The following is a 26072-nucleotide window of genomic DNA, read 5'->3' on the forward strand; positions in this document are numbered from 1 at the left end:
CTGAGCAGGCAGCATCTCCTTCCAGTGACATCACCTGCCAGCAGTAAAAATGTCACCATGTGGTAAATGTCAGAATGTAAATCGGAGAGGAAAGATTTTATGGGCAAACACTGACTAAATAATTTATACATAATTATTGTAAAATGAAGCACTTTTTTTATTACATTATTTTCACTGGAATTCCTCTTTAAGGGGGTCTCTGTTTGCCTAAAGGACAATCCTGTCAAAAACAAACTTTTGGCGGCCACATGTTTAATTTATGCACCGCCCATAGGGGGAGACCCTCAGGTACCCTGAACAATATTCATACATAAACTTCAAACCCGAGAGTCTTCATGTGCTTCAATAATTTTAATTTACAGCCTGGAAAAGTTTGTACAAAACATGGTTCACACTACATCTAAAATTCTAAAACCAATGCTGATGCATGTGAGCGCTACTTATTTCCCACTGTCCTCATCATGGTAAAATACCACATCGATCACCCAGCATAAAGCCTATGCGAATCAATTGGTATATCCAATCATGTCTGGACATATGTGGGCCCTCCACCCGGCGCACACCGCGAGGCCTACTCATTCACACTCTGGCCACAATGCACTCTGTGCTGTGAGATGGGACTTGTTTTTTCCACTGCTGAGGTCGGCCAGTCCTTAGCTTTTCCCTTCTTGAAATGACCTTTGAGCCTACGTGTAGATGGGGATATAGCCACTTAAGTAACTACTGTCTCTTTATCTTATTCATCTCCATATTTCCGCCATTAAGATCTCCACAATGTGATGGACATAGGTTGGCCAGCATAAACTCACAGTCCACTACTTCTCAAAAACAGCTCAGCGGTATAAGCCATACTTGCAATGCACTGTGTACTTCCGTGCGTGTGAATCGTTGTGTGCTGGTATGTTACTCACGACCTTCTTGCAGGATCTGCCGCCTCCAGAGGGAGCTCCGCTCAGGGCTTGCTTGACAACATCCGCCCGATGCTGGTATCGCATCACCTCACTCGCTTCCTGCCCTGGTCAAACACCTGTCACAAGCGAAAGTTCGTGGTGCCGCCCCGGCTTCCCGGGTAGTGAGCGCTCACATGCGTCTGCGTGTCCCCGCCCACTGACGCGTTTCGCCCCGCCCACGGGGCTTTCTCAAAGTGTGTGGGGTTTGGCTCCATCTGCAGCAATTCCTCCTTATAGAGGTCGTCATTCTCCGCCTCCTGGCACCTCCCTGTGTCCTAATCCTCCATCTTTATTTCAGTTCAACTAAGGGCAAAGCGAGCTGTTAGAATTGTAATAACAAATCCTTTCTCTTTTTCCCAAAAGTATATAATGAATCTCTCCTGTTTGATCTTCACTATATCCCCATCCTCACTTCAGGAAATATACCATATTGAGATCCGAATTCAAACCGTCTGGTATTCTTGTCCCCAGACGGTAGATCCAAGTTGCTTCAATTTTGTACAGATCATTTTCTATATCTCCTCCTCTGTGGGACAGTTCCTGGCGGATGCATTGCAAGTATGGCTTATACCGCTGAGCTGTTTTTGAGAAGTAGTGGACTGTGAGTTCATGCTGGCCAACCTATGACCATCACATTGTGGAGATCTTAATGGCGGAAATATGGAGATGAATAAGATAAAGAGACAGTAGTTACTTAAGTGGCTATATCCCCATCTACACGTAGGCTCAAAGGTCATTTCAAGAAGGGAAAAGCTAAGGACTGGCCGACCTCAGCAGTGGAAAAAACAAGTCCCATCTCACAGCACATAGTACATTGTGGCCAGAGTGTGAATGAGTAGGCCTCGCGGTGTGCGCCGGGTGGAGGGCCCACATATGTCCAGACATGATTGGATATACCAATTGATTCGCATAGGCTTTATGCTGGGTGATCGATGTGGTATTTTACCATGATGAGGACAGTGGGAAATAAGTAGCGCTCACATGCATCAGCATTGGTTTTAGAATTTTAGATGTAGTGTGAACCATGTTTTGTACAAAGTTTTCCAGGCTGTAAATTAAAATTATTGAAGCACATGAAGACTCTCGAGTTTGAAGTTTATGTATGAATAAAGGACAATCCTGCCTACCGAAAGCAGGCTACTTTTTACCAAAAAAAGGGCACTACCCACCTAGAGAAGGACACTACCCTCCTAGCAGGACACTTCATAACTAAAAAGGGGCACTATAGGCCTACAGGGACAATTCATATCTTAAGTGGAAGGGCACACTTCCTATTTAAAAAAAACTTTACACTACTTACCTTTGGGAGGGGTTCTATAATGGTAAAAACAGCTTTATTTAACTCAATTTAAAGTAGTTGACAGGCACAATCCTACATTAGATGAGGAGAGAGGGGACTGGCATTTTGGCAGCTGTTTTTTCCATGGGCTTCCTTGAAAAAATTTCAAAGGCTTCAAGATTCGCCTCCTCTAGAAAAGTTTGAGGACCACGGTGTGAGAGATCGCGGAAAAGCCGCCGCATGTGCTACTGAGCAGGCGGCTGATTCCGCGTCCAGTGCGGCGGTTTGCACGCGGAAGCGTGTGTCTGGTAGCAGGGCAGAACGCGGAAAAGCCGCCGCATGCAACAACAGTAAGGCGGCTGGTTCCGCGTCCAGCACGGTGGTTTGCACGCGGCAGCGTGTGTCTGGTGTGGCTGAGTCTGTTAGTGCACATAAGCTTAGGAATACACGCGCGCGAGCTGAGAGGCAGAATTCTTATACTAAGCAGGAAGAGTCAGCTGACCACGCCGATCAGCTGACTCCTGGCGGGATACTATTGGTTGAGCAATTAGGGGTGGTGCTGGAGAGCACTACTCCATATATAGTTCCTGCTGGTCACTTGCAAGTTGTCTGCCATTGCGATCACTACGTGGAAGCACTCAGACCTAGTCAGATCCTCAGTGTGTTAGAACCAGGTGCATCTGGGAATTCACACTTAGCCAGATTATTTGTATTGTATTCTGTTTATGCTTAAGCTAGTTCCAGGGTGTAGAGACCAAGGACCTCACACCCAGCTTAGGGAACTGTGTTATCATCTGTGTTATACTTCAAGCTAGTTCCAGGGTGTAAAGACCAAGGACCTCACACCCAGCTTAGGGAATTGTACTACCATCTGTGTTATCTTTCAGACTAGTTCCAGGGTGCTGAGACTACGGACCTCGCACCCAGTCTAGGGAACTGTAGTATCATCTGTGTATACTTCAGACTAGTTCCAGGGTGCTGAGACCAAGGACCTCGCACCCAGAATAGGCATTGTTTGATATATGTTATGACTTATAGCTTTTCTGACTACTACTCTGTCTTCTGATTCGGTACCTCGCATATCTGATATTCCGTTGCCAGACCCTGCTTGACTTGGATACCGAATCAGCCTTCTGTCTTTGTACTTTATCTGTCAGTGTGTTGCCGACCCGGCGTGCCCGACCTCGGGAGCTATCTCTCCCCTTAAAAGAGATAATCTCCAGATCAGATAGTGACATCCACCTTTAGGTGTCACTCACTCCTAGGTCCTTCCCGTCTCCAGCCTGACTCCTCCCCCCGGAGAGCCTCAGGCTGCTGGAAGGTTCCTGTGCTCCCAGAGCAGTGTCTATTTACTGTTATATCGCCTGCTCAGCAGGTGCATCTCTCAAAGTATTACTGTTACACCAAACACTCACATATCTATAGGTGTCCAGAGGTTGCAATATATCTGTATTATCAGTGATTCTGCAGATCATCAATAATCAGGTATATATCTGCATTCTTGGTGATACTGCAGATCACCAATAATCAGATTCTCTCTGCGTGCTGACACCAATTGTTACATACGGGTCTTAAAGAGACTCCGTAACAAAAATTGCATCCTGTTTTTTATCATCCTACAAGTTCCAAAAGCTATTCTAATGTGTTCTGGCTTACTGCAGCACGTTCTACTATCACCATCTCTGTAATAAATCAACTTATCTCTCTCTTGTCAGACTTGTCAGCCTGTGTCTGGAAGGCTGCCAAGTTCTTCAGTGTTGTGGTTCTGTGATGCATCTCCCCCCTCCAGGCCCCTCTCTGCACACTGCCTGTGTGTTATTTAGATTATGGCAGGTTCTCTCTGCTCTATTATCTTTTACAAGCTGGATAAATCCTCCTCTGAGCTGGCTGGGCTTTCACATACTGAGGAATTACATACAGGCACAGCTGTCTGCACTCTGCAGGAAAAAAAACCCTGACACTTCAGTGGAAGATAGTTGCAGGGGGAAAGAAACACACAAATGATCTCTTGAGATTAAAAAGGAAGGCTGTATAAAGCCTGCTTGTGTATGGATGTATTTTCTATGTGTGGACATACTGTACATCAACCTACTTCCTGTTTTGGTGGCCATTTTGTTTGTTTATAAACAAACTTTTGAAAACTGTTTTTAACCACTTTTAATGCGGCGAGGAGCGGCGAAATTGTGACAGAGGGTAATAGGAGATGTCCCCTAACGCACTGGTATGTTTACTTTTGTGCGATTTTAACAATACAGATTCTCTTTAAGCACCAAACAAAAAGAAAAAGAAGAAAAATCAAATTAAAGTGAGGAAAACCATATCAAAGTTAAAGGCCCACTATCAAAAAAATGTAAAAATGTAACCACTTCACCACTAGGGGTTTTTTTCCCCTTAAATTTAAAAAGCAGAGCAGTTTTCACATGTAAACTTCCTCCCATTCATTCGCAAATAACCTCACCGCTACTTATCACACCTAAATGATCTATACCTTGGGAGGGGGAGGGGGGTTCTACACAAAATAGGTTTTCTTACTTTTTTGATAAAATTATTTTATGTTATATGGGAATAAGAGGAAAACATGAAAACAGTCATTATTTCTCAGATTTCAGCCATTGTAGTTTAAAAATAAAAAGTACTACTGTGAATCAAACTCTCACATTTTATTTGCTCATTTTTCCCACTTATTACAACATATAAATGATATCCCTGGTACACTGTATGGCGACAATATTTTGTTTTGAAATAAATGTGTATTTTTTTTCAGTTTTTTGTGTTTTACATTTTCACTGTACCCTATTAAAGAGACCCTGATCAGTAATTTAAAGTGGCCAAAAGAACTTACCTGGGGCTTTCTTCAGCCCCTAGTAGCATTCTGCGCATGCGTGGTTCTTGAAAGAATGAACTGCACATGTGTAGAATGCTCACGCCAATGGGAAATCGAGATGAGCGCACGGATGGGCCGCACATGCGTAGTTGCGCACAACTTTGTCTGAAGTTGCCTGTTGCGAAGAACGGTGGTAGCCCGTAGGACACTGGGACTATGAGGGGCTGGAGGAAGCCCCAGGTAAGTTCATTTAGCAATTTTAAATCACCGCTCAGGGTCCCTTTAAGAAAAAAAAAAACATGAATATACCCTCATGACTTACATATTAAACAGTCTCAATCTTTTTTTTTTTTTACTAGTGTTTTACTTATAAATATAGGGGAGAGGGGTAAGGGGTTGATTACAGATGAGGATTTTTTAAATTATTATTTTAAAGAGAATCTGTATTGTTAAAATCGCACAAAAGTAAACATACCAGTGCGTTAGGGGACATCTCCTATTACCCTCTGTCACAATTTCGCCGCTCCCCGCCGCGTTAAAAGTGGTTAAAAACAGTTTTAAAAAGTTTGTTTATAAACATACAAAATGGCCACCAAAACAGGAAGCAGGTTGATGTACAGTATGTCCACACATAGAAAATACATCCATACACAAGCAGGCTGTATACAGCATTCCTTTTGAATCTCAAGAGATCATTTGTGTGTTTCTTTCCCCCTGCATCTCTCATGCACTGAAGTTTCAGGCTGCTCTTTTCTTCCTGCAAACAGCTTTGCCCTTGTCTGTAATTCCTCAGTATGTGAAAGCCCAGCCAGCTCAGAGGACGATTTATCCAGCTTGTAAAAGATAAGAGAGAAGAGAGAAGCTGCTCTAATCTAAATATCACACAGGCAGTGTGCAGAGAGGGGCCTGAAAGGGGGAGTTCATAGCAGAACCACAACACTGAAGAACTTGGCAGCCTTCCAGACACAGGCCGACAAGTCTGACAGGGGAAAGATAAGTTGATGTATTACAGAGATGGTGATAGTAGAACGTGCTGCAGTAAGCCATAACACATTAGAATAGCTTTTGAAACTTGTAGGATGATAAAAAACAGGATGCAATTTTTGTTACGGAGTCTCTTTAAGTCCTGATTTGTCTCTGCTTTTCTATTTACCTCATAATTTATCTCTCCTTATCTGTTTTTCTCATGAACTATCTTACCTTTAGTTGAGATGAAAATAAGAAGTTTATGCCCTTTGGGTCCTACAGGAGAAAAGCGCTTTACAAATGTTTTGTTGCTGTTGTTGTCAGATATTCCATCAGATATGTTTAGTGAATCAACTCCATAGTGTGTTTGACTTTGTTAAAGCAAACCTTAATTGTAAAATACTGTATATATAAAAGTTAGATACTTACCTCAAGGGAAGCCTCCGTAGAGTCCAGAGGCTTTTTCTGACTTTATTTCGACTTTTTGAGTCTTCTGATTGGCTTAAAATTACTGAATATCGGTATTGTAGATTTTCTGTCTATATCCACATTCTGATTGGTTTATTCATTCTGAGTTTTCTGATTGGCTTAAAATTATATTGGTAAGCGGATTTTCCAAGGAAATTACCAGAGCTTCCTCGGAAATCCGTTTGCCGCGCTAGTATTTCCGCATTCTGATGTAGAAATGTGGATTTCCGATTGGAGATGCGGAAATTGCAGAACGAGAAACAGCATCCCTAGTTGCCACTAGGGATGATCAGTGGGGAGAAGGAAGGTCCAGATGTGAGATGGATGGTGCAGAGGCTCCCTGGATCTTTCTACACACCGCCATTCTAGCGCAGGGTCCCACTTAGTTTATATGACAAAAAGCTTGTTGACTGGGTTCCTTTTTGGCTGTTCTCCTAGCTGTGGAAATGCGCATCCAGACAGAGCATGCACGAGAAAGTTCAGGGCATGCCCAATAGAGCAAAGAAATCATGCACAGAGGGAAAAAGCAGAGCACCAGTGACTTCATTCTACTGGGCATGTGCGACCCTTACTCACTCATGCCCAGTCCAGATCCGTTCATACATAGCCAGGAGATGAGGAGGAACCCTGCGCTGGAACGGTGGGATCTCTGAGGATCTTGGAAGTCTCTGGACCACCCAGAGGCTTCCAGAAACTGAGGTTAGTATCTACTGTAGCTTTTCTTCTCTCTCCCAACTACAGATTTACTTTAAACTAGCCATAAATGAGTTGATAGCAGTCCAACCTGACATGTCAACTGGAGAGATAAGGATTGGCTTCCTTAAAAAAAACTAACCACAAAGGCAACAGGAACCCAATAGTGCAGTATTTTAGAGCATGTAGAGTACAATGTAATAAAGATAGGGTTGCATAGAGGCAGTGTTGTGGCCCATACTCACGGGCTACAAATGTCGCCGCAACACGCGGCGCGCGCGTGTTGCAGCGACAGGTCGCCCGTGAGTATGCGTCGTTGGCACAGGCGCGCACCCCGAACCGTCGCTGATGTCGCCGGGCGATTGAACCGCTCAATCGCCTGGCGACAGTCGCCGCCGCAACTCTGCCGGAACTGTCGCTAGTCCGCGTGAGTACGCGGACTAGCGACAGCAACAAGATAAGTAATGCATTGGGCTTCCGGTGGGGGGAGGCGCAACAGCGACAGCTTCCGCCGCATCAGTTGCCAGGTCCCTCCGCCGTGTGTATGCGGAGGGACCTGGCAACGAGCTGTCGCCGGCCTGTCGCGCACCCGCTCACGTGTGCTGGCGACAGGCCAAAAAGTTGCCCGTGAGTATGGGCCATTAGACTGGAAGCTGGGAGAGCTGAGGAAACCCACTTGCTGACTAATCAGGTGTTGCTGCTCACAGTGAAGGCTTGCTGTAGGTTTCTATTGGGAGTGATAACACAGGGTTACTGCTGCAGCCAGCAGGTGGATTTCCTCAGCTTTTCCACCTCCCAGTCCGACACTGCATAGAGGGCAAAAACCCAAACTCACTTTGGAGGATAATCATTAGGGATGGTCAGAAATGTGGGTTTCTGATTCCTCGGAAATTCCAATGCCGATTACCGGTTCTGCAGATTTCCTATTTCCGAGGAGTCTTTTTTTTGGTGTTTTTTTGCATTCTCTGATTGGCCAAATACTTTAGAGTTCTGTGATTAGGCTAAAATGACCAAATTGCAGTAATGTGGTATTCCCACAGAAATCTGATTTCTATTTTCCGAGTTACTATAGGAAATGCTGAATTCCGATTAGAAATGCGGAAATTTCCACCAGAATCCGAATGAGCATTCCTAATAACTGTGTCCACTTGGGTGCAAGGACCACTGCTGTACACAGGTGGCGCTCTCGGAAAAAGGCTGAACTCTATAAACTGCAGAAGCTGCCAGGGGTCCGCCCCCCCCTAGGGTGGGTAACAACAAAAAGGGCGGAGGAGAAGAGGCACCGGCAGGAAATAAAACACTTTTATTCCATTATTATTATCTATATATATAAAATCGGATGTGTGTATGTGTGTGTGTGTGTGTGTGTGTGTGTGTGTGTGTGTGTGTGTGTGTGTGTGTGTGTGTGTGTGTGTGTGTGTGTGTCACGCGAAAACGGCTTGACCGATTTGAACGAAACTTGGTACACAGATCCCTTACTACCTGGGATGATCTGTTCTGGGGGTCTCACGGCCCCCCTGCACACCTGGGTGGAGCTACAAACAGATTTCATCCATTCAAGTCAATGGAAAAAATGTAAAAGGCTGCCATTCTCACAGTAATCAAGCCAGAGTCCCCACACTTGGCACAGTTGGTCACTTGGTGACCGAGGTTACAAATCCAGGAAAAGTGGGCAGAGCATAAAACTGCCAATCAAATTTCAGCCATTCATTTAAATGGGAAAATGTAAACTGCAGCCATTCTTAGACTGTTAATCGCAGGGTTCTCAAACTTGGTACACTTGGTCACTGGGTGAATACGATTACGATTCAAGAAAATGGGTGGAGCCTACAACAGCCAATCAAAATTCACCTATTGATTTTCAAGGGGAATATTTAAACTGCTGCTATTCTTACACTTTTAATGGCAGAGGCTTCAAACCTGCTACAGTCAGTCACTGGGTGACTGGGGTCCAAATTCACTAAAGGGGCGGGGCCACATACAGCCAATCAGATTTCCTTGGTGAATAAACTGCTTCCATTCACATATTTTTTTATGCCAGGAACCTGAAAGCTCACAAACGTGGTCATTGAGTGACTGTGCATCAAGGTTACAAAAAGTGGGCAGAGCCAAAAAAAACTTTTATTGGGAAAATATAAACTGCAGCCATTCTTACACCGTTAATGGCAGGGTTCTCAAACTTTGCACAGTTGGTCACTGGGTGACTGAGATTAAGATTTTGGAAGGTGGGTGGAGCCTACAACAGCCAATAAAAATTCACCTTTTGATTTTCAAAGGGAATATTTCATCTGCTACCATTCTCTTATACTTTGAAAAGCAGATTCCTCAAACCTGGTACAGTTGGTCTCTGGGTGACTGGGGTCCAAATTTGGAAAGGGGGCGGAGCCAAAAACAGCCATATTTGTTTATTTTTCAATGGGAATATACAAAGTATTGATACCAAGGACCCCAAAGCCGATAAACTTGATAACTGAGTGACTGTATGTCAAGGTTAGAAAAAGTGGGCGGTGCCAACAACTACATTTTTAACATGGCAGGGTTCCCAAACTTTACACAATTGGCCACTGGGTGAATGGGATGAATATTCAGAAATGTGGGTGGAGCCTACAACAGCCAATCAAAATGTACCTATTGATTTTCAAGGGGAATATTCACATTGCTACCATTCTCACACTGTTAGTGGCAGAGGCCTCAAACCTGATACAGTCAGTCATTGAGTAACTGGGGTCCAAATTCACTAAAGGGGTGGAGCCACAAACAGCCAATCAGATTTGTTACATTGATTTCAGCCATTCTGTTATTGGCAGGGTTCTCAAACGTGACACAGTTGGCCACTGGGTGACTGGGACTAATATTCAGAAAAGTGGGTGGAGCCTACAGCAGCAAATCAAAATTCACCTTTTGATTTTCAAGGGGAATATTCAGAGCTGGGACAAGGTCCTCCAGCACCCAAGGCTGAGACACCAAAGTGCGCCCCTCCATCCCTGCCAGCTGCCACCCCAGCCCATCCCTGTCACACACTGATTGCTATTGCACTAAGAGACGCAACAGGGCCCACAACCTCCCCAACACCTTAATATCTTGTTATCTGGCTTGCAGTCACTGCCATGTATCTTCTTTTATTATTTCTTTCTGCTTCAAACACAATTAGGAATGACAGCGGAATGAATTCTGTGCCCCCTCCTACACTGCGCCCTGAGGCTGGAGCCTCTCCAGCCTATGCCTCGGCCCGGCCCTGGGAATATTTACATTGCTGCCATTCATGCACTCTTAATGGCAGAGGCCTAAAATCTGCTACAGTCAGTCACTGGGAGACTGGGGTTTAAATTCTGAAGGGATCAGGTCAAAAACAGCCAATTAGATTTGTTTAATTTCAATGGTAAAATGCAAAAATGTTCAAATTCAGTAACGGTGCGGAGCCAAAAACAGCCAGATTTCTTTGCTGGATAAACTGCTTCCATTAGCACAATTTTGATGCCACGAACCCAAAAGCTCACAAACTTGGTCATTGAGTATTGACTGTGTGTCCAGGTTACAAAAAGTGGGTGGAGTTAAAAACAGATTTTTCTGGGAAATTGTAAACTGCAGCCCTTCTTCACTGTTAATGGCAGGGTTCTTAAACTTAGCATAGCTGGTTACTGGGTGACTGGGATTAATATTCAGAAAGGTGGGAGGAGCCTAAAAATGGCAAACAAAAATCACATGTCACTTTTCAAGGAGAATATTAAAATTGCTGCCATTCTTGCACTTATGGCATTGGCACAAGCCTCAAACCTGGTACAGTTGGTCATTGGGTCACTGGGGTTCAAATTCAGAAAAGGGGACAGAGCCACAAACAGTGAATCAGATTTGTTTCATTTCATGGGAAAATACAAATTATTGATGCCAAGGACCCCAGAGCTCACAAACTTGGTCATTGAGTAGTGACTTTGTGTCCAGGTTACAAAAAGTGGGTGGAGCCAAAAACAAATTTCACTGGGAAAGTGTAAACTGCAGCCCTTCTTACACTGTTTATGGCAGGGTTCACAAACTTTGCCCAGATGGTCACTGAGTGACTGAGATTAATATTCAGGGAAATGGGTGGAGCCTATAATAGCCAATCAAAATTCACCTGTTGATTTTCAAGTGGAATATTTAAATTGCTGCCATTTTTACACTGTTAATAGCAGATGCCTCAAACCTGCTACAGTTGGTCATTGGGTGACTGGGGTTCAAATGCTGGAGAGGGGCGGAGCCACAAACGGCCTATCTGATTTGTTTAATTTATATGGGAATATACAAATTATTGATGCCAAGGACCCCAAATCTCACAAACTTAGTCATTGAGTGTTTGTGCGTTAGGATTAGAAAGTGGGCGGAGCCCACACCAGTCAAATACATACCCGGGCAACGCCGGGTCATCAGTGGGTGGAGACAAATACAAATTTCACTGGGAAAATGTAAACTGCAGCCATTCTTACATTGTTAATGGCAGGGTTTTTAAACTTTGCACAGTTGGTCACTGGGTGACTGGGATTAATATTCAGAAAAGTGGGTGGAGCCTACAAAAGTAGGCTCCACCTATTGCTTTTCAAGGGGAATATTTAATTGCTACCATTCTTGAACTGTTAATGGCACAGGCCTCAAACCTGGTACAGTTGGTTATTGGGTGACTGGGGTTCAAATTCAGAAAAGGGTGTGGAGCCACAAACAGCCAATCTGATTTTTTCATTTCAATGCAAATTATTGATACCAAAGACAGCAAAGCTCACAAACTTGGTCATTAAGTAATTGTGTGTTAGGGGTAGAAAAAGTATGCAGAGCCAACACCAGCCAAATACATACCCGGGCAACGCCGGGCAATCAGCTAGTTGATTTATAAAGAGCTAACATATTACGTGGTGCTGCACAAATAAATAAATAAATATGGGGTATATAATCAAATATGGTATACAGCAATATACAAAATACAGAACTGTTATAAAATACATGTCATATTTGTCGGACTATAAGACGCTTCTGACGATAAGACGCACCTAGGTTTAGAGGACAGAAAACAGGGAAAAAATTATATATACTAAACCTGGTAAAGGGGCCATCTCATGGATTATGCCCCCTTTGTACCTCATGCCCCCTTGTACCTCTTGTGTCTCCCTAAGTCCTCCTCTGTCCACCTTGTGTCCTCCTCTATGCCCCTTTGTGTCCTCTGTGTGTCCCCCTGTATCCTCCTCTGCATGGGCACAGTACAGGGAGTCCCTGACATTGCAGCGGGTTGGAGGTTAGTATTGGCAGGCATTCACAAGTCAGGAACTCCCTGCATTTGGACTATAAGACGCAGTGACTTTCCCCCCCCCCCCACTATTGGGGGAGAAAAAGTGAATCTTATAGTCCCAAAAATACAGTAATTAGAAATGACAGTGACACAAGTAGCACGATGAATAAAATGTATAACAAATTCTAAGACACATCTAAAGAAATAGGAAGGGAGAACAAGAGGTGGAGAAGTATACAATATTCATATCTAGAGGCAGTGGCCCATATGCAATTCACTTTTTCACCTGAGTTTTCTCCTAGGTGATATTTTTAAACTTGTAATAAAATGCTTTTTAACCTATTTTGGTTCCTGGACGTAGAAACTGCGTCCAGGAACCATGCGCGCTACTGCGCCCCCGCAGTAAAAAAAAACAAACATCTAAATATTTACCTAAGGGTCTAAACTTTTTAAATATCAATGTAAAGATGAAATATTTTTATATTTTTTTATTTTAAACTTGTTAATAGTGATGGATGCAAAATGGAAAAAAATGCACCTTTATTTCCAAATAAAATATTGTCGCCATACATTGTGATAGGGACATAATTTTAACGGTGTAATAACCGGGACATATGGGCAAATACAATACGTGAGTTTTAATTATGGAGGCATGTATTATTTTAAAACTATAATGGCTGAAAACTGAGAAATAATGAATTTTTCCATTTTTTTCTTATTCTTCCTGTTAAAATGCATTTACAGTAAAGTGGCTCTTAGCAAAATGTACCCCCCAAAGAAAGCCTAATTGGTGGCGGAAAAAACAAGATATAGATCAGTTCATTGTGATAAGTAGTGATAAAGTTATAGGCTAATGAATGGGAGGTGAACATTTCTCTCGTGAAAACCACGGAACCTGAATGGGTTAAGCCACCAGAAAGCGCAAAAATACCTAAAATAATTTTGATATAAATTTTTCACCTACTTTTTAGTACTTTTTTAGTTGAAAAGTGCTGGAAAGTTATTTTAAAGTGGATCCGAGATGAACTTTTACTCATTGCATAATTGTGTTCCTTTCCTATTGTTTATAGGGCATTCCTCAAGCCAAATACTTTTTTGTTTTTGTTTTAATACTCTAATTCCCTATAAACTAAACAAGTCACGCCCACAGGTTTTCAGAGAGCCAAGGCACTTTCAGACAGTAGCAAGGGCTCATGGGAGCTCAGTCTGGGCAGGAGGAGGGGGAGGTATTACTAGCCAGAGATTTCAGAGGCAGAGGGGAGGAGGGAGGAGGAGGGGGGGGGGATTAGGTTTTTTTTCCCACAAGATGCAGATAAGCCTGCTTCTGTGTAATGTTTACAAACAACATGGCTGCTGTCATTGTATCACAGGAAGAAATAATCATATTCTATTAAAGCTGTTTGCAGCTAGATTTGCTTTGTAAGCTATAGATAAGATATATAGACAAGTTACTTGTTCTAGTTAGTTTTTCATCTCGGATCTGATTTAAATCGTTGATGAAAAATGATCTCCTATGAGAAAACTCAGGTAAAAAAGTGAATTGCATATGGCCCAGTGTGTTTTGGGTTATCTAGTAAGGAGTGCAACTTGGCCTTAGGTCAGAGGGAGAATCACCTAAGCTAGAGCATATGCTTGATGGAAAAAAACGTGAGTTTTGAGGAAGTGTTTAGGCCTCTTTCACAGTGTGACATTAAAGTCTCACGTTAAAACAACATTTAACGCAGAATAACTCACTACAATGAAAAATCAATGCCCCGTTCACAGTGCACACGTTGCGTTGGTGTCTAACGCTGCACGTTAAGTGAAAGTGCTGCATGCTGTGCGTTATACACGTTATTAGCTGCGTTGGACTGTTTGCACATGCTCAGTAATGACTTGGAAACATACTTTTCATTGCCTGTATGCTCTACTGTATGCGACCGCAATGGGGCATTAAGTTGCGTTGCGACTTTTTGGGGGCATTGCGTTGTAATTTGCGTTGCGACTGTAATGTCGCATCAAAACGTCCTACTGTGAAAGAGGCCTTAAAGTTTGAAGAAACGTTGAAGAGTGATGTGTTGTGGAAGGGCATTCCAGAGGAGGAGAGAGGCACTTGAGGAGTCTTGTATACATGAATGCGATGAGGTCATTCTAGAGGAGGACAAAAGAAGGTCGTGTGCAGATCTGAGATTGAGATAGGGTTGTAATCTGGAATAGTGAGGAAATGTACAGGGGAGAGAGGCCAAATATCAGTACCAGTCTAACGTTACGGCCTGGCATTGAAGCGCTCAATGCTAGGCTCTAACTTCAGACCAGCACTGTTATTTGGCTTGATGACGTTTTTTATAAGCTCAGGAAACGTGTTGCCTAGTGAAAATAAATCTCTTGTTTTTTTACTGGTGTCACCCTTGAGCTCAGCCACAATTTTAAAAGTTTTATTTCATTTGGGCGCCTCTTCTCCTCCCCAACCTGACTGCCCAGCTAAAAACTGAATTGGTGATTAATAACTCAAGTACTCCATTACACTACTCAGACTCGATCACATTTCATTTTAATTTTATCACCAATTTTATCCGCTGATTATATACACAGGCTCTAAAATAAATGCTTTCCCCTAAAAGGTGAGACCATGTTTTTAGGCTCTGATTTTTTTCTCTGTGTGTGTGGTCTTTGCCACGCCTCCCGGCCTTTGACTGAACTTTATTCGGAACTCCTTGTTCCGTTTATTCATCCGAAACGCAAGACTTCATAGTGCTTTGGTCTATGATCATTCAGCAGGCAGGGTTGTGCCTCTGAGCAAGGATGTGGTCTTGGAATCCCGTGTCCCATTTTTGTTCAGTGTTGTTTCCTTCCTGAATATTTCTTGGTGACTATTGCTGTGGTCCTGAGTGCCAAGAACCCATCTAAGTATTGGGCGTGCGGAGTTTGAGAACAGATGAGGCCATGCTGTTTGCTAGAGTCACAAATGAACTCTAAGCTCTTAGAAAATTCTCCAAACATGTTCCATATTTTCCTCCTCTTAGTTTCACTAAAAAAACCAAACACGTTCTTCAAACATATGATCTCCAAACAACATACAGAAAGCATGGCCCCAACTTAGCAATCACAGTTCTCTAGCATTAAAGGTGGAGATGACAAAGTGTACCCCCCCCCCCCCCCCCCAACTCTGCCTGCTCTAGTATCGATTGCAAATGTGTCCCCAGTATTAGCTCCTTCCCCCAGTATAACAGCCAGATGTAAACCCCATATAGTATTAGGCGGTCCCCACTCCCATGTATAGGAGCCAGATGTGCCCAGTATAATAGCCAGGTGTGGCCCCCCTTCCCCCAGCATAATAATAATAATGGCAGTATTTGTATAGCGCCTTTCTCCTGTCGGACTCAAAGCACTTGCGAGGCAGCCACTAGAGCGCACTCAGTAGGCAGTAGCAGTGTTAGGGAGTCTTGCCCAATGAACTCCTTACTGAATTACTGGCTTACTGATCAGGCAGAGCCAAGATTCGAACCCTGGTCTCCCGTGTCAGAGGCAGAGCCCTTAACCAGTACACCATCCAGCCACAGCCGGATAATAGCCAGATCTTCCCCTCCCCAGTATAATGCTTACGGTTTTCCAGAACTAGAGGCAGAGATTCTAAAGTGTGTGTCCCCCCCAACTGTGCCTGCTCCAGTATAGGTTGCAAATGTGCCCCCAGTATTAGCTACTTTCCCAGTATAACAGCCAGATGTGAACCCCATACAGTATTAGGCAGCCCCCACTCCCAAGTATAATAGCCCGGGTCAGTTAAAAATAACGCCCAGCGCTGATAGATAAAAATGACGCACTATTGACTTACATTATGAAACGATATTTATCGTTTTAAATGTTAAAAAATGGCGCCGACCTTTTGAACGAAATTTATCGTTTTCAAACTTTTTTTTTTTTGTCCTGCCTGAACGATATTTATTGTTTTAACCTCTTGACGACCAGCTAACGCCGATTGGCCTAAACTGGTCGTCTGCGGGTTACCATGGAAACGGCCGCTCGATCGAGCGGCCTTTCCATGTCAGTTCACGGAGGGTGTCTCCGTGAACAGCCGGAGAGCCGCCGATAGCGGCTCGCCGGCAAAATGTAAACAGGCGGGGAACAAATCCCCGCTGTTTACATGATACGGCGCTGCTGCGCAGCAGCGCCGTAAGGCAGATCGGCGATCCCCGGCCTCTGATTGGCCGGGGATCGCTGGCATATGATAGGCTGAAGCCTATCCCACAATGCGCAGGACGGATATCCGTCCTGCGCAGCCCAGGAAGGGAGAGGGAGGTAACGGGAGGGAGCGCACAAAACGCTGCGGAGGGGGGCTTTGAGGAGCCCCCCCCCCGCTACCCACTAATGGCCGGCGGCGATCAGACCCCCCCAGCAGGACATCCCCCTAGTGGGGAAAAAAGGGGGGTAGTCTGATCGCCCTGCTGCACTCCTGATCGGTGCTGCGGGCTGTAGAGCCCACGCAGCACCGATCAGTGAAAATTCCCCTGGTCGGCAAGTGGTTAACCCCTGCTTTGCTGCCGTTTGGAAAATATCTGCCCGCCGACTTTAATGTTTAATAGCAAAGCCCCCTTAAAGGATACCCCAACTGAAATGTGACATAATGAGATAGACATGTGTATGTACAGTGCCTAGCACACAGATAACTATGCTCTGTTCCTTTTTTATTTTTCTGCCTGAAAGAGTTAAATATAAGGTATGCAATTGGCTGACTCAGTCCTGACTCAGACAGGAAGTGACTACAGTGTGACCCTCACTGATAAGAAATTCCAACAATAAAACACTTTCCTAGCAGAAAATGGCTTCTGAGAGCAAGAAAGAGGTAAAAAATGACAATTTCTTATCAGTGAGGGTCACACTGTAGTCACTTCCTGTCTGAGTCAGGTCTGAGTCAGCCACTTGCATACCTGATATTTAACTCTTTCAGGCAGAGAAAGAAAAAAAGGAACACAGCATAGTTATCTGTGTGCTAGGCACTGTACATACACATGTCTATCTCATTATGTCACATTTCAGTTGAGGTATCCTTTAAACGCTAAAAACACCAAATTTGCAGGGAATGTTAAGAAAAAACTTGTAAACAAGAGGAAAAATTTTTTTTTTTCAAAAAGACCTTATAGTTTTTGAGAAAATCGATTTTGAATATTCTCCTTCTGACCGTGGGAAAATTAAACGCCCGCCGACTTTAGCGGTTAATAGCAATGTCCCTTTAAATGCTAGAAACACCAAATGTGTAGGGAAATGTTAAGAAGAACAGTGGGAACACTCTGACATTCTGACATTTATCACTGGTGGTGACATCTTTAGTCTTGACAGGTGATCTGTATGAAATGTCCGTTACTGAGAGTTCTATGCACCAGGGCCGGGCCGAGGCATAGGCTGGAGAGGCTCCAGCCTCAGGGCGCAGTGTAGGAGGGGGCGCAGAATTCATTTAGCTGTCATTCCTAATTGTATTTGAAGCAGAAAGAAATAAGAAAAGGGGATACATAGCAGTGACTGCAAGCCAGATAACTAGATATTAAGGTGTTGGTGAGGTTCTGGGCCCTGTGGCGCCTCTTAGTCTAATAGCAATCAGTGTGTGATGGCTGGGGTGGCAGGGATGGAGGGGCGCCTCTTAGTCTAATAGCAATCAGTATGTGACGGCTGGGGTGGCAGGGATGGAGGGGCGCACTTTGGTGTCTCAGCCTTGGGTGCTGGAGGACCTTGTCCCGGCTCTGCTATGCACAGAGGGAGATACTACTTGCACGGCAGTTGGAAAAAGTCGTTATTTCCTACAACGCAACGAGGTTCACAGACAGGAAACTGTCAGAGCCATGGTCATGACATCACGCTGTGGGAGGGGTTTCACCACAATATCAGCCATACAGACCCTCCTGATGATCTATTTGAGAGAAGGTAAAGAATTCTCACGGGAAAGGGGGTATCAGCTACTGACTGGGATGAAGATCAATCCTTGGTTACAGATCCTCTTTTAACCCTTTCCACTCGGAGTTCTTTCCTAAAGGGAGTTGTTTCTGCTCTGAGTTTCTTTTTTACAGAAATGCACTCTCCCTCTTACTCTCTCTCCCATTTTAACATGGAACATAACATAGTAACATGGTATATCTTATATTAAAGAACACATTATAAAGTTTAATTTGATACCTTATTTGGACAGTTTGGCATCTTCTATTGGCTGGTAGAAGAGGAGAAAGCCAAGGGATGGTAAATTGTAAAACAGTTTCCTGGGTGTAATCCGGGGCCGGGCCTGCGTGAGCAAGTTTCACAATAATAGGTAGTTTTATGCCCGCCACCCGGCATAGCTCCCAACTGTTCCTCTTTTGGAGGGACAGTCCCTCTTGGGGAGCCCTGTCCCGCTGCCCCTCTTTCCTCCTCATTTGTCCCTCTTTCAGGACTTTTTCCCTCTTTCTATGTAAATATATGTATTTCTCTACTAAAAATGTGTTTGATTGACTCTAAACTTTATTCCCATCCTTTCAATTAATAAATTACTAATTTTAAAATGTTAATATGAAGGACCAGTGTGGTTTGAATTATAAAAAACATATTTTTCTTATGAAATCTTTATGGTATGCGTGACTAGGGGTGTGCCAGGGGCGTGATTAGGGGTGTGGCAGGGGCGTGATTATGGGTGTGGCAAGGGTGTGGCTTAAGTGTCCCTCTTTCTCATCTCAAAAAGTTGGGAGGTATGCACCCGGTGTCTTACTATCCCTACACACAATGCAATCTATGGTATTTTGATTGGGCATATTAGCAATAAAATACTGGCTACTATTTACACTCTCCTCCACGTCCATTACATAGGTTGCCATTGATTCTCTATGCAACTTTGCAAAAAATCTGCAATGGAATCTGCATGGAATCTGCACAAAGGAATCTGCAATAAAGAATCAGCAAGGAATCAATATGGAAAAAGCATGAAATCTGCAAAAACTCTACAAGACAAATACAATGAAATTTCATTGCATCTGTCACTTCCTGGTCGCGCTGATCGCGCACTTCCGGTTTGGGGCAGGGGGGTACCACCAGTGTGGGCATGTAATCTTACATGCCCACTACATATGGGGACAGAGATCGGGGTTTTCGGGGGGCCTGATGCGCCGCTAACCTCCGCAGAAGAAATGTCCCGCATAGTGCAGCGACGATTTCGCGATGTCCCGCTGTGCGGGACATACGAGCGCAAAGGGTTAATCACAGCTCAGATCCCTTTCAATTCTTCAGTAACTCTTGCAGGAGAAATACCCCAAGACTTAGCAGAATGGTACAGCCCTCTCTTCATCTGATGTTACACACGTGTGTACAGCTTGTCTTTTTTCACATTTTGTCCTTTGTTCCGCTTTATTGATGAACTCTCGTGTTAGTAATCTGTACTTTGTCTCTGGTCCACTAATGACGTCTGCTTCTGCTTCTGGTAAAACAAAATTAAGGAACTGATGAAGAACGAACCACTAAGATGACTAATATCTCTGGTTCAGAGGGAGTCATGGAAAGTGTGACATTGCCCACCCGAGGCCTTTGTCCAAACCGGTGGCAATGACATGATGATCAACACATGGAGCCAGGGGTGTAGCAACAATCAAGGCAGTCAGAACAGCTGCAACAGGGGCCCAAGAGCAAGGGGGCCCAGTTTTATTCATGACCAGTGTGTGCGCGCGCGTGTGTGTGTCATTTAACGTTTGAGCTTAAAGGGGAAGTTCAGCCTAAACAAAAATACTGTCATTAAGTAACACTCGTTTTGCAAATTAAAATAGATAGGTAATGTAATCTCTTACCCAGTCTTACCCAACCTGTTTTAAAAGAACAGGCAAAATTTTGTGATTTCATGGGGGCAAACATCTTTTTCATGGGGGCAGCCATCTTTTTGGTTGAAAGAAAGTGACAGGGAGCATGAAACACAGTTCCAGCTGTCCTGTGTCCTCATCACCCCTCCCAGCTGCACGCGCTAGGCTTCAAATCTCAAATTCAAGATTAAAAAAAAAACAAATCTGCGCCAAAACAGCAGAAGGAGAACAACAACATCAGAAATCCCATCATGCTTTGCACAGCCTCAGGGGAAAAATGCCCGGGCAGTTTTCTTCTGTGCAGCTAAAATTGAGGCTTGCGTAAGAAAAACAAAGTTCTGATGCTGTCAAACTGTTAAAGAAACACCAAGCCTTTTCAGTGCTGCTGAGTAGATTTTTAGTCTGGAGGTTCTCTTTAAAGAGGAACTTTAACCCAGGATTAAACTTCATCCCAATCAGTAGCTGATACCCCTTTCCCACGAGAAATCTTTACATTTTCTTTAAAAATATATCATCAGGGATTCTATATGGCTGATATTGTGGTGAAACCCCTCCCACAGTGTGATGTCAGAGAGATGTCTCTGACAGTTTCCTGTCTGTGAACCTCGTTGTATTGTGGGAAATAACGGCTTTTTTCCAGCTGCCAGGCAACCAGTATCTCCCTCTGTGCATAGAATTCTCAGTAAGGAACATTCCGTACAGATCACCTGGCAGGACTGAAGATGTCACTGCCCCACCAGCAAAATGTAAATAAGGGAGAAGAAAGATTTGGGGGCACCAAAATGACCAGGAACAGCCCTGCAGGTGACAGTAAACATTTTGCTCATAGTAGTGATGCCAGGGCAGTTTCTAGGCTATAGAGCTCCCAGGTCAAGGGTATATAAATTGTGCCCCCCCCAGCCAGAGAGCCCCTGTTTAGCTAGAGCCCACCCCCCATTAAGGTAGCCAGAGAACTCCCCATGTAGTCAAAGGGTCTCAGTTTAGCCAGATACCCCTCGTTTACCCAGGGAGCCCCCCATTTAGATGGCCAGAGAGCCTACCCCCATGTAAGGTAGCTAGAGAGGCCCCCCTACTTGTTTAGGTAGGGAGAGAGAGCAGGGGCGTAACTAGAAATCACTGGGCCCCCGTGCGAAACTCAAAAGCGATGGGGATGGGGCCCCCCTCACTTTCTGCACAGGAAAACTGAGAACCAATGTTCTTCAATTGGCTAGGGCACACTTCAATGTGTTTTTCATGCACATAAAAGACAGCCGCGAAGCACGGCACACATTTTCTCTATCAATTAAATGAGTTTCTGTGATAAAACGTACATGTTTTCACACATACAGACACACATGGGGCTTAATTCACTAAGACAAATAGCATGCCTTATCAGAGATAGCATGCCTTATCAAAGTTAACATGCCTTATCAGAGTAGCATAGCAAGCGCTACAAACTTACGCCTGCTCATTGGCAATGACGAGAGCTACACTCATCCTGCCCTGAGCCCCTGCGAGTTAGTAGCTATGCTACTCTGATAAGGCGTTTTAACTTTGATAAGGCCTGTTAATTTTCGATAAGACATGCTAATTGTCTTAGTGACTCAAGCTCATGGTGTGCAGAAAACGCATACAGAAAACCGACAGACGAGTGTGTTCCCAGCCTCAGCGTATTACACTCACTCTGTCCTCCTCTGACAGAGCAGAACTGGCTCTGCAGACTCCTCCAGCATCACTACAGTACACAGCACTTGGGGAGGGGTAGAGAGGTTGGGGGCAGGGCGCTGTACAGAAGGGACTGTCTACAAATCTTTGTTTGCAAAAGTTTGTATGATTTTTTTTTATCAGTGGTTGAGCAAATGTAGTCATTAGAATAATTGTGCAGGGAGCAGAAAGTTTTTTCTCTCCGTACCCTTAGTTGTTAGTCTCTCAGGACAGGGGAAAGAAACTTCTCCCCCTATGGTGCCCCCTGAGGGTTCTGGGACCCCCTGCAGCTGCGTACCTTGCAGGGTCTATTGTTACGCCCCTGAGAGAGAGCCTCCATGTATTCATAGACCCCCCATTAGCCAGAGATCCCCTCTTTTAGGTAGCAGGGGGGACCCCGTTTAGCCTGAGAGACTCACATTTAGGCAGAGAGTACCCCTTCAGGAAAAGCCCCCCATTAACCAGAAAGACCAACTGTAGGCAGCTAGATTGCAGTGGTAGGGGGCGCTTGCTGAGTGGCAGCTGGAGCACAACTCACCTCTCCAAGATCCATACATGCCGCTTGCATCTCCTTCCTGCTTCTCGGCTTCGCTTCTTACTGGTAACAGCGCCACCCTGTGGTCATGCTGTTACCAGTGAGACAGGATGCCAAAGAGCAGGATGGAAGGGTGGCGTGTTTGGATCTTGGAGAGGTGAGTTATGCTCCTGCTGCTACTCTGCAAGCCCCCACCCCTGCTGCTCCCCACCCTCCACTCAGGGCCGGATTTAAGCCAAGGCCACGGACAACAAAATTTACACGAGGGATGGAAGGTCTCACTTACCAAGAAAGGTTAGATAAACTGGGTTTATTTAGTCTAGAGAAAAGACGCCTTAGAGGGGATCTAATTAACATCAGAGGGCAATATAAAAGCTTGGCAGATGAGCTTTTAGTCCTTAGGCCTTCACAAAGGACTAGAGGACATGATCTGCGCATGGAGGAAAAAACGTTTTAGCCATTTATTAAGGAAAGGGTTATTTACAGTAAGAGTGATTAAGATGTGGAATGCATTACCACAGGAAATAGTTATGGCAATCTGCATTTATAGGAGGCTTAGATGCTTTCCTTGTGATGAAAGACATCCATGGCTATAATTACTAGGTAATGCCCAGTGATGTTGATCCAGGGATTTTATCTGATTGCCATCTGGAGTCGGGAAGGATTTTTTTCCCTTTTGGGGCTAATTGGACCATGCCTTGTAAGGGTTTTTCGCTTTCCTCTGGATCAACAGGGATATGTGAGGGAGCAGGCTGGAGTTGTACTTTGTTTTCTGGTTGAACTCGATGGACGTATGTCTTTTTTCAACCCAAATAACTATGTAACTATGTAACATAGGCCATGGCCTAGGGCATCACAGGATTAAGGGCAGGTGGGCAGCAGGCTATACTGGGGGAAGGGTCATCTGGCTTATTATATTAGAGGGAAGGGGGGGGGGTCATTAGACTAATTAAACTGGAGGGTGGGTGGAGAGTTATCTAGTGTGTGGGGTGTGTGTGTGTGTGTGTGTGTGTGTGCGTGCGTGCGTGCGTGCGTGCGTGCGTGCGTGCGTGTGTGTGTGTGTGTGTGTGTGTGTGTGTGTGTGTGTGCAGGGCCGGATTTGTACTTCTTACCGCCCAAGGCCGACTATTACCAGCCGCCCAACCGAAACCGTATCCTACCACCTCTCTCCACACACACCCATCCAAACATTTTTGAGCCGATGGTGTCCACTATTGGGGCTAGTGCCGAGGTCTCCATGGCAACGTGAGGTGAATCAATCACGTCACACGGGGGAACTGGTCAATCAAGCGATCTACAGGTGATGGGCGTGGTGGGAGCCGTCCACCACACACACATAGTCAAAAGTGGCTCACAATTGGACATTGGGTGGGGTCAGCAACACGTAAAAGTGAGTCCTGTACCCACTGCTGTCTCCAGGGTAACAGCGCTAGCCAATCAATAATTAAGAAATGGGTACTGTGATGAGAGGCTGCTTTCTGTATTCTGTACTATTTGCTGGTGCTGCCCCTGGTCCTTTCATCCCCCACACCAAGTGCATGAGACCCGGCCTTCTGTAACTGCCTGCAGCTGCTGCTATGTCATTGGACAAGGTCTGGCTTTTTGCTAGTCACACACTGTTCACAAACCTTTGGTTAACGGACTGCAGCTGCCTGTAGCACAGCACAGGCAAATGCCAGCTGGTACTAATAGTGCAGTTATCCTGACCACTTTCATTTGTTTGGACACTTGCAAATAATGCCCACTGTCTGCAGGCCGGCCCTTTTTTATCTGGTGCCCTAGGCCATGGCCTATGTGGCCTTGCCAGAAATCCGGCCATGTGTGTGTGTGTGTGTGTGTGCATTTATATGGCTACCTATACTGAAGGGGGCGGTTGCTGACAGTGGCCTCGGGCGGTAATGAATACAAATCCGGCCCTGCCCCCGCTCCCACTCACCGTGGCTGCGCCTGGGGCAATGTCCCGCTCTTCCCGCCCTAGAAATGGGCATGAGTGAGGGCAGAAACTGGACAGAGATATCTGAAGAAGAAAAAATGCCAATAAACTGCAGAAGTGTTACATTGCAGAGAGTTATACTGTGTGTATCCGGCATTGTGAGATGGTGATGGTGGAATTACACTTTACTAAACCTTCGCTGGGGTTTGGAGCCTCTTGCGGAGAGCATGGGGGTGGCCCATCGCCAAGTGTTATTGGTTAGCATTGGCACATGGAAGCTAGTACGGAGTATTCTTCCTCTGCTTGGAAAAATATGTGAAGAATTCCATGTATAAATCTTGCTAAGCACCTGCATCCAGCCCGCTTCCAAACTATTTCTGCAGGAATTCTCAGCCTCCGCTATCTCCTTCTGTCTTCCCTTTGCTTTTTTTCCTTATCTACAATGTGCTCTTTGCCTGGAATCCTTTCCCTGCCCACCGCAGCGCCCATTTTCCTATTAAAAATATTATAAATACTGGGGAATTGGCTGCACTATATATACTGGGGGCATAATGGCTACACTATAGATGCTGGGGGCATAATAGCTGTGCTCAGGGCCGGATTTACCATAAGGCCCTGTAGGCACGTGCCTACAGGCGCCTGGTGATGGAAAGGTGGCTCACTCCCCTCCCTGAGCGCCTCCCTCCTTCCCTATGCAGAGTCCTGATGAGAGCGTAAGGCTTTGTTCACATTGGCAAACACGGACGGCCATGCGCACGCCATCCGCGTTTGTATGCGTTGCGTGGCTGATCCCATTCACTGAAAGTGAATGGGAAAGCCGCGCGTTTTGGGAAAAAATGCGTTCAGCATGCGTTCCCGAAGTTCACTGGTCCGGAACGCATGCAGTGTGAACATCAGACAGTGCACTCTATGCACTGTCTGATGCCATGCTTGTCGGCCTCCTGCACACATTCTCGAAACGCGGTTGGGAACGCGTGCAGTGTGAACGGGGCCTAAATGAGAGGTTATTCACCCGGCTCTCTGCATTTCACTGATGAGATCTCCCTTTAGTCAGGGACACGTCTAGCTACTTAATACTGAGGGGGCTACCTAATACTAAGGGACACCTGTAGATACCTATGACGGGCAAGGGAAGTAAGGGAGAAGTGACAGCCAGTACACTTGCCATGAAGTCTAGGGTGCCAGAACATCTGTGCCTATAGGCTCCTGTGATGTAAATCCGGGCCTGGCTGTACTATATACACTGGGGGCATTATGGATGCACTATATATTCTGGGGCACTATGGCTGTACTATTTATACTGGGGGCTTTATGGTTGCCCTATTTATACAGGGGGAATTATGGCTGCATTATATATACTGGGGAATTCTGACTGCACTATGTATAGTGAGGGGGCATTATGGCAGCCTTATCTATATTTGGGGTATTATGGCTGTACTATATACACTGGGAAATTATGGATGTTTATATACAGTGGGTTGCAAAAGTATTCGGCCCCCTTGAAGTTTTCCACATTTTGTCACATTACTGCCACAAACATGAATCAATTTTATTGGAATTCCACGTGAAAGACCAATATAAAGTGGTGTACACGTGAGAAGTGGAATGAAAATCATACATAATTCCCAACATTTTTTTTACAAATAAATAACTGCAAAGTGGTGTGTGCATAATTATTCAGCCCCCTTTGATCTGAGTGCAGTCAGTTGCCT

This window comes from Hyperolius riggenbachi, chromosome 9, assembly GCF_040937935.1.
Source record: "Hyperolius riggenbachi isolate aHypRig1 chromosome 9, aHypRig1.pri, whole genome shotgun sequence".
Lineage (NCBI taxonomy): Eukaryota > Metazoa > Chordata > Amphibia > Anura > Hyperoliidae > Hyperolius > Hyperolius riggenbachi.